Genomic DNA, 8,442 nt, shown 5'->3' on the forward strand with positions numbered 1-8,442 from the left:
GTTCACTCAAAAATAAAAATCCTGTCATTGTTCTGATGAACACATAGAAAGATATTTGGAAGAATGCTTGTAAACAGTTCTTGGCCACCATTGACTAGCATAGTAGGAGAAATGACAATGTCAAAATTGGCCCAGAACGGTTTGCTTTACTACATTCTTTAAAATATCTTCTTTTGTGTTCAGCAGTGTTCATTCAATTTTTCCTACTATGGTAGTTAATGGTGCACCAAGAATTGTTTGATTACAAACAGTTTCCAAATATCTTTTTCTTAAATGGTGCATTACAGTTAAAAAGGAGTATCATAACAAATAATAAATGAACAAAAGAATAAATTACCCGAATGTAACAGCAAAAAAAAATTGCTTCATAACTAGAAATTACTTTTAAACATAATTATGTGTGCACATATTATTAAATTAAATAAATGGAATTCAGTTCCTATGGGATTTATGAAAACAAAAGACTTTTTAATGAGCATTGATGAGACTGACCAAATTGACTTAACCCTATTACTGGGGCATTTTAATATCATCAGCATTGTTTATTGTTAATGTTTACATATTCATATATTAACCCTTAAATGATACTAATGCTTTTCTAAAATCTATAAATATTCCATTTGACTCCTGTAGTTCAGTTTGTGTCAAAATTTACAGTGTGTCTATTAGATACAAAATTAGGGTGCACATGTCAAAGAAAAATACATTTTGCATTTGCACAAGGAGCCGACAACAAAATCGTTTGTTGTGATAATGTATGTATGTATAAACTGTGTAAACTTCTCACATCAAAACCTTGAAGCAACTTCATCTTCTCACACAGGCATGGCAATAGGAATGAAGAAGAAGAACTGATGATTCCTCAGCATTACCCTATGAAAGAGAGGTGGCAGGTCTAGTTAGGTTAGAAAGGCTAATCGGTACTGTGTTAATCATTCTCGTGACAGAGTACTGGCATGAACCCTTCAAAAGACTCACACTGTCAGGTCCTCAGGACGAGTGATGGATGCTGGCCCCTCTCTGAGCTTCCAGAGGAGTGATCAACCATCTCCTCTGGCTTCTCAATAATAAGAACAGGAAGCCCAGTTTGCAAAAGAAGTGCTACGTCAAGAGTGGAGTGGGTTCCTCTGTGCTGAATAAGAAAAAGAGAAGCCGCAACTGATCGGCAGCTTCATTGATCACTGCTCCCACTGTTTTGCCAATCCGGAGGTGTAAGCGGAGCAGCTGAGGCGTCGCACGTATGTCACACCGCAGGCACTGTCCTCTCACGGCATTATTCCTCTGACACGAGCCTCTTTAGCGTGCGCTGGAAAGTACAATAGCAGAAATGTCATTGGAGGAGAATGTTTATTCATGATATATGAAGATATATTTAGATATACAGACTAATAACAAAAGATAAAAAAATATGGAGACCGTCATATTTCATGTCCTGTAAAGCTTCTCACAATCTATTTTGCAAGAAAGTTACAGAGAAACACATAAACAAACAAACAAACATAATATTTTTTGTATATTTGTTTTTAGGAAAAGTTGTGTTAACCTTGATTTTTATCACAGTTTTCTTCAACAGTCTTTCACATTGCTGTTGGATGACTTTGTCATTCCTGAGGTTTGATTTTCTTGAAATTCACCAGACACTGGACTGGAATGACCACAATACACCTAGAAATGACAATTTGGTCTCTTAATTTAAAATGAATTTTCTTATAATTTTTTCAAAGCATCCCACTGTGCAGTCACTTTACAATCAGAGTTTATTTAAGGTAGCAGATATATGATCTAATTTACAAAATCTAGTTTACAGTACGCTAAAATGTTTGCCTTATATTTGAACAGATAACGGATTAGCACAAATATAATAAAACATCCTTGAATCTTTTATTTAAAAAAGGCTAAGATGCCAAGTGTCTAAAACCTCCTCTATAGGCTCTGTTGCTGAATTAAGTTTTTATTCAGATTGCTGCTGATCAGATCTGAGTCAGCAAAACATTTAGAAAGTAAGATGCAACTCTAATTTTGCAATAAACTTTGCATTAGAACACAACTTGCAGAAACGTAAGTAAAAGATAATGGTTGTTAGTCTTGAATTTTCATCAAAAACAAACAAAACAAAAGTGACAATTTCGCACACTTTCTGGACACCATAACAGAGACACTAAATGCAGTTAATAACCAAAGTATACTAAGCTTTTGTTAAGTTACAGAGAAACACATAAACAAACAAACAAACAAAATCTAAGAAACGTTGTATGTCCATTTCAGAAGAGTGATTATTAACTTTGTATATAATAGAGCCATAGCGTTTGTATTCATCTTAATATTTTTGTTACCCTTGCATACCAACCACATAACAACTCCTATCAAGACTCAAAAACATGGAAATGATTGTTACTGACAGACGGATTGTTTGCATAGCCATTCAAGATCAATAAGATCCAATGGACAATGTTCCAGCGTGGTTTACAGACATGTGGACATTGAGTCTGTGTGTCATTCAATATTTCAGCTGAAACATTGTTTTATAATTCAGTAGGCGAATGTGTCTCTTATTTGAGGAAATAAATAAGTTATTGTTATTCAGTCCTCGGATCTGATTGGACGAGAAGTGATAGGCCCAGAACATCACTGGGACGATTTATTGCTTTGTATCACTCCGCCGCAGTTACCTGTTCAATCCATAACGTGTCAACGTAAACGATTCCGTATGCCCAGTGAACACTGCAATACTGCAGCAGTTCGGAAACGCGACACCTCAAAAAACATTTGTGAACGTGTCGCGTGGCGTCTGTAAGCAGGCCAGTTGCCGCGTGCGGGGTACTGCACGTGCTCACGCAAAGACTAGAGGTGATCTGCATCTTTTTGCTGCCATGTAGTGCCGAACTAAACATACCAAAGCAGGCAAATTCTGCTCATGTAGTTGGCACAAAGCATCAGCAGAGCGGATATATATACGGCAAGGTAATATTTCTCTCTCTCTCTCTATCTAGCTGGCATGACAAAAACTGTACAAGGAGTGCAAATGTATACAAATTAAAAAAGAAAAAGTAAGACGTTGGAGATATATATTTAATGAAATAGCAAAATAAATGGATATATAAAAACAGAGTTTTGGTGGCTTTGCATAAAGATTTATATACTTGAACTGTAACTTTGATATTGCCTAAGCTGTTTCATCTTTTGCAAAAACTCTTCCCACGGTTATCCTTATCCAATTTAAGCTTATCACAGTAGATTTCACATTTACAAAGCACTTAAACTTCCTAAACACTTTATATATGCCTTAAATAATTATTCCAGGTAATTATTCCATAATACTAAAGGTTGTCACTGGACAAGCACACTTTGTCACTGCTAACAACCACTTCTCATGTTTATAGTACAAAATTATAAGTTGTCCCGTTTTATGGTAATGAAATTGAAACTGTAAACCCCTGTGTAGCCTGTTCAGCAACAACAGGAATAGGAATCAGCTGTGGTATCATGTTTTATTGATTGTATTTAATTTTGGAATTGTATAATTTCAAAAACAAACTGTTTTTGGTCATTGTGTGAAGAGTTTTGCAAAAGTGAAACAATTATTGAGAAATGTGTCCTATAGCAATTTAAAAAATCTTTATAATTGAACTTAGACTGTTATACAATAGCAGTATTAATTTTTCATGCATCAATGAAACTGTGTGACACCAAACAAAATCTTTTTTTGTGTAAAACATTTAAAACATGTTTTATTAGACAAGTGTGCATGCTTACATTACATAAATGTATCAAATGTATTGATTACACTATTTTTGTCCAAAACCACGCTTAAATATTTTTAAATATCTTACCTTTTATATTTGTTTTATTTAAATTAATCTGGCAGGTGCCACTGTGGCAACCTACCACATTTTGTGACAACATTTCTAAAAGGTCAACATTTTCTTGGTCTTCCCTATCACTCCTACTCATCCATCTGTATGCATGTTTTGGAGGCTATGATTTTAGGTGTTTGAAATCTTTTTGTATTTTCGAATTCTACCTGTAGGTCAGCAAATTTTAGTTAATACAAATGCTTATTCAGTGGTATTTGTTATTGTGCTGTTGGCATTTAGCATTCAGCAATTTGGCATTTATTAATATTTAAGAGTCTCATGCTTTCATTCGTTCTTCTAAACAGCTTTTTGTCGTTGGAAATGTCAGGCCTACTAGTTGCTTACTTAAAATTCTTTTATTATTTGATGTTTACATTATCATGCCCTGGCCAATATGAAGTCCTGCTGATCCTAAAAGCTTAAATAATTTAAAGGAATTTTAAATTTTTGCCCACATTATTAAAAGCTTTTCTGTAGGCACATAAAGGAAAGTTGCCTCCATTTTTTTTTTCAAATCTCTATGACTTTGGGTCTTCCATTAAACACACTATTTTAATACATTCAAAAGTAAAAAGTGACTGAAGCTGTTTTGTCTCGCAGTAGATCTTACTGGTTTAAAACGACTTATGGATGAGTCCATTTTGACAGATTTTTTTGAAAACCCTTTAAGAGAGAAATCAATGAACACATTAAAAAGCTCTGACATTTGAAGAACTGTGGCATTGGTGTCGGCCTCATGCATTCAAAGGTCCAGTGTGACAAATCCTCTAAATTCCACCATAGAAATGCCTCAGCTTGGTCATGATATGCAGTCTCAATTCATTTTCCACTTTTTAACCGTATAAAACAGAGATGCCTTTCCAATTTGACCATATACCATTTTCGCTCTTCTTCATATGGCCTTTTGCCCTGATCACCTCACCCTCCCCTTCTCGCCTTTAGTCCTGCCAGCATCACAGAACTGGCAATAATGGCCGATTTTTAACTTCCCCTGGAACTAATGTGATAAAATCTAAGAAAAAGACAAGGTAGACAAAGAGAAAGATGTAGCCCTGGGCAGAACGGCTAGCAAAGGTCTAAGCCAAGGCAACAAGTGGCTTTGGGACCTAATGGGATTTTCAGGGGCTTGCATTGATCTCCTGCATGCCCATTCACAGAGTCTTTTGGCAGCCGGACGGCACACTTCAGCCCCCCAGCTCTTCCTGGTGCACACGGAGAGGCCCCCCGCACAGGAGCAGATCAGCCGCCCTCGGAGGTCAAAGCTACAGGTGATGCTAATGCGCAGAGGATCCGTCATTAGGAAAAGTGAGCTGAACCGTTGCATATAGCATCTGTGACTGTTGCCGACTGGTCAAGAACCATGTGCTTCACATCATGCCATATCACCCTTCAGTTATGACTATATTCATTGTTAATTGTTTTGTGCTGTTTTTAATTATTTTACAATATTGTAGGTTGAGTAAAAATGATTTGTAATAAAAAAATTAGGACACACTTTGTTTTTAACAAGTATTAGCAAGGTTGCCAGATCAGCATAACAATATCCGCCCAATGGCCAATCAAAACTAACCTTAAACTATCCTAATGACCTGATCACGAATACCAAAACTTAAAATATTCCACTATACCTAAAATACAAATTTACACTTATGCATTACACAGAGTTTCTTCTTGACAATCACTGAAATCAATAATCATAAAAATAATCATGATTTAATCATAAACACAGTGTGTTTTCATTAATAACTTCATCTTACCTTAAGAATTACATCTGATGAACAAAATTCTTGAACCCTGGGGAAAAAAAACCCTGGCAACAGTTAAAGGTACTTCATTTCTGCAGAGAACTGCAGACTTGGCAACCCTAGTTATTACGGACAAATTGTTTCTTGTGGAACAGTTGAAATGTGTAAAAACGGAAAAAACACACATAACATAAAACTGTCACGAGTGTGGGTGGTGGGTGAGACAACAGACAAGGATACACAGACAGAGGACCCAGATGCAGACAGCGGGTAAGGGGTTAACATGGACGTTTAATAAAATAAAACACAAAATACAAAACAAAGACCCACGTGGGGGTAAACAGAGGGAACAAGAACAAGACTAACTAAACTGACAAGACTAGACTAATAACATATCACATAACTACAAAATAAACCAGACTAACTAAAAGACATGAACTCTAGACAGAACACAGGGGCATTAAATAAAGGGACAAATCAAAGGGGAACAGGTGTGGGGCATGAACTAATAACAACGAGAGATACAAAAGGGCGGGAACAGAGACGCCACACGGGAGAGAGGGAGTATATGGAATGCCAAAACGGTCTCTCTCCACATAAAACAAGAGGTTCTGCCCCACCTTGTCTTGCTTTTCTTGACCTAGTGGCAGAACCATGACAAAAACATAAAAACAAAAAAAAAATTACTTTCATGATGCAGTTTAATAGTTTAAAATTTAAGGTCTAGGTTACATCAGATGCATTTAAAGGCCCAGTGTATGAAATTTAGCGGCATCTAGCGGTCTGATTTGTGAATTGCAACCAACGGCTCACTCAACCCCTCCCCCCTTCCTTTCGAAGCACTACGGCTGACACAGAAGTAAGATGTCGTTTCGTTTTCGTTTCTTTGCCGATGGAGATAAAGTATTTACGAAACACGCTTTGTAAAGCAGTTTGTCCGCTTAGGGCTACTGTAGAAACAACATGGTGAATTCCATGCAAGTCGACCTGTGGTGTATGTCAATAAAAATATCTGATTCTAAGGTTATAAAAACAGAACGCTTCATTATGTATGGTCTTTATACACCCCTGAAAATATAGTTATATATATATTTCTGTCAATACATCCTCCAAAAATTGCACACAACACCTTTAAAAAGCAACAAAATAAATTATAAAATGTTTTTAAAAGCAAAAAAGTTATTCTGTGAGATTTAATAAAACCAATTACCGGGACAAAACGATGCATCACACCTAAGGAAACACATTTTGTTTCAGTGACCACATTGAAAAGATGTTTATATGGTACTGCAAGGTATAAGATTAACATAGTAATGCTACAGTACATCAGTACATGTTTAAAAACATTTTAATATTATCATTAGCTTCTTGAAAGTGAAACCTTCTCGACTAACTATGGGTTAATAAAAATGACATTATTTCAGCTAAATTTTAAAAAGTTTTTGTGTTAAATCCACAAATCCAGTACTTAAAGGGATAAGAATAAAATGTAAAAACCAAATACAACATAAGCACTAATAGTAATAGAAAATTTCAATATGCAATTACTTTTGGTTTATTGTATCCACATTTGGAGAGAACTGTCACCTCGAGCAGCGTTCAGTAGCTCTGTCTGTTAGCATAACACGAGTACACACGCACACACACACACACACACACTTGTTCATTCATCAGTCTTGCCATGTCTGTTGTTACAGCATGTACTGTATATAGACAAGTGGGTTCATTCTCTGCGACGAGGCCTTCCTTTGACGGCCAGAGAGAGAGAGAGAGAGAGAGAGAGAGAGAGAGAGAGAGAGAGAGAGCTGCAGGGCTTGATCTGAGGGTGGGCAAATCTGACAGGCCACACTTTGAGTTGCTGCCGATAGGAGGGGGGAAGGGATGCAGTAGCTCTGTCAGGCAATCTTCAAGTGGCAATGCTTTTCAAAGCTTTGTTATCCACTTTGGGATGCCCCCGCTGACCTCACTGTGGACATGCTTAGCCCTTCAAGGAAATGGAGAGGGATCTAGGGCGTTCTGTATTGTCGTCCGAGGGAAGCAGGGTTCAGACTCGCATGACCGCCAGTCCCCAAGGAGCGGTTGGGGTGAGGACCCGGCACAAAGGTGAACCAGGGGAGTTGTCATCGGACACATGAGAGAGGCAGAGCGGCAGAAAGATTTAGGCGACCTCCTTGTTTTGCGAGGCTGTAATACACAGCGCCTATTCTCTCTTTGTTTTACTTTGCTTGTAGAGCTGTGTCTTCTCTCTATATAGTTCTCGTATGGCAACAAAAAGTTCCAATGAATTGAGTAGAGTATTGAGTATTTTCATGCTCTTTGGATGCTTGTAGGTTAAGAAAGGAAATCCAACACAGTCTCACGGCAAAAACGCGTAACTATTTTAAAATGTTGCTAGGCTAATTCGTATGAATTTGGTCTCATTCGTACATTTTAGTATGATTTGCTTTCACGCCTGTATTGTTAGATTTAGGGGCAGGGCTTCAGTATTGCTTTTTTCTAGTAAAGTGTAAAGTAAGGTGTTTTTGTACATTGCTCAACTACGGATTCATACGAATTAGCCACCTCGTGAAATAGGTATGAATTCACGGGAGATCGGGTGGAAATTCAGATGGTTAAGGAAGAAAATCTGATGAATTTGGTTCTTGGATTTTGGGGCAAATATACGGAGCCGTGGAAGGGACATTGGCGAAAATAAAAAATTAGAAAAGTTTCTTGAGCGCACGCGATAGTTTCTCATGCGCAAGTCTTCTGATTTATTATTTTTGCCTATGTCCCTTCCACGGCTCCATACAAATATGAATTTTGAGCCCATTTTTAAATAGAAATGTAAAAAATCTTTATTT

The sequence above is a fragment of the Triplophysa rosa genome, linkage group LG13 (genome assembly GCF_024868665.1).
Source record: "Triplophysa rosa linkage group LG13, Trosa_1v2, whole genome shotgun sequence".
Lineage (NCBI taxonomy): Eukaryota > Metazoa > Chordata > Actinopteri > Cypriniformes > Nemacheilidae > Triplophysa > Triplophysa rosa.